The sequence below is a fragment of the Atta colombica genome, unplaced genomic scaffold, assembly GCF_001594045.1.
Source record: "Atta colombica isolate Treedump-2 unplaced genomic scaffold, Acol1.0 scaffold1, whole genome shotgun sequence".
Classification (NCBI taxonomy): Eukaryota; Metazoa; Arthropoda; class Insecta; order Hymenoptera; family Formicidae; genus Atta; species Atta colombica.
The window spans coordinates 401573-403851 of NW_017259183.1; positions in this window are offsets into that span (position 1 = coordinate 401573).

A 2279-nucleotide genomic window follows, 5' to 3' on the forward strand; every position below is an offset into this window, starting at 1 on the left:
TTAATATCCGTTATATATTGGGTTGTCCGGAAAATTCGTGCCGACTAACCTATATAATAAATGTACTAAAATTTAAATTTTCAATTTTCCTTCAACATCGGCACTTCAACATCGAACTTTCCGAACAACCCAATATAATTGAAGATAAAATTTTCACTGACAGAACTATTCAAAAATATTGATTTGAAAATTAACGGTTTACTTTCTTTTTCTTACTTCTTTATTAACATTGACTAGTGAAATCTTAAAGTAGATCGCATGATATATTATATCATCCATAGTTTAGGGACTTCGGCAAATACGCCGCGTTGGGATTTACGCCGCAGAAATAAAAAAAAATAGAAAGAGTGGGAGTAATTTTCCCGCAACTACTCTATTACATGCCTTTATGTTATATTAGTATTGTATATATTAGTATTGTGTTATAATTTCAGCTTTTTACTGTTAATATTAATGAAATTACAGTGAATTGAATCGATTTGTCACTGTAATAAGTAACGTATCATAAATTATAATCTACATAAAATGATTACTGTAGGCGTGTAAAAGACTTAGTAGTTATTTCGTGATACGTGTAATGGAATTGTAAAGCATGTTGTGTAGCAAAATACAAATGCTTTGCTTTTGCATTCTTTGTTTAATTTGTTGTCTTGTATATTCCATTTGGGATATACGGCATTTTTAGCGAGCGGGATTTATGCCCAAAACATACGAAGTGCGCAGATAGATTCACTAAATGCAATAAACGCATTATATGAAATATGTACCTCATGTCATAACACTTGTAATATATGTAAGAAGATTGTAATTATTATTTATTACTTCATATACGTATTTATTATTCTTTAATAAAACTTTATAAACACATTTTATAAGTTATTGTATCATTATATGTCTTATTTATATGCATTATTTATTAATTTTTCATTTTTCAAGCCGTACATACCTTCCCCTCTTCCCCTATGAGTAACTCATCTCTATGGGATATACGGCAAAAATGCAAGAGTTCAAAAAGTTTATTTTTTAATATAAAAAATAAATATTTCGGCTTTCTAATATTTTTTTCATAGTAGTAAACAGTAAAAAATTTTTACTGATATAATTCATTTACTATAAACATAGTAAATAATACTTAATAAATTAAGTTTTTAATAAGTGCGGCGTATATATCAGAGTTACTCTATCAAGAAATATAGCTCAAATAACATATTATTAGTTATATAAGCAATAAGAATAATTAGCTTTAATGAATGAAGTTGAAATAATGTATTCACGATTTTAAACTCGATTCGCGTTTTTAAATTTTAATTCGTACGGAGTAAATGTCTTTTGAATCTCTCCCTCATCTGCTCGCTTATTTCCATATCGATCTGCCGACAATCGCGGGCCTTCAATAAAACGAATGGTCAAATATTTATGAAGATGTAACCATTATTTTGATAAGAGGCTTCGAAGTTATACCGGTACCCTTTTTGAAACCCGTTTTAGAGTAGCAAGGGTGCTCGAGAGAGTGCGAATATAAACGCGTCCACGCTTGTCCCCCGGGGCCCACACTAAGATCCGACTCCTGTTTCAATATTAGGGTAAGTATAGAAGGACCGAGAGTGAGCGGATGGATGAAATATGTTTGGGGGCGTCTCGCTTACAGCCGCGATAAGGTATTCCAAATAAACTTATCGCATAATGCTCATTTTTCATGAGCGTTTTGTCCACACGATTCCGCGCTGTTATTTACTCCTTTATTCGTATATTTATAAAACTATATGACATACGATTATATTTTTACATGTATTATATTTTGTATTATACAAGATGAATAAAAAGTCCAAACCGATAAAATAATAAGTATAGCTGCTTAAAGTATTTATTAAAACCCTCTAACTTTTGTAAGAAAATATTTTTTCCTTTTATTTTCGAGATACTTCCGGAGTTCTAGAATTTTTATTTACTCTGTATATTTTTATTAGTAGTATTAAATATTTTCAGAGATTATATTAAAAAATCTAATTCATTAAAATATATAAAATAAGAGAGTGAAGGATTTCTTAATATTAAAAGAAAATTGAATAAAAAAGAGTTGCATCTAGGAGTCGAGTGTGGAAACTGATGCACAAAGTGATAAGATATTTAAAAATAAATTATCTGTAATCTATAATCTCGAGCTTATATGTTTCTAATTTATCAATTAATATATTGTATATTATTAAATATTTTTATAAAATAATAGTTAGCAGGAATATTTATTATAATAATATTTATTATAATAATATTTAAGACCA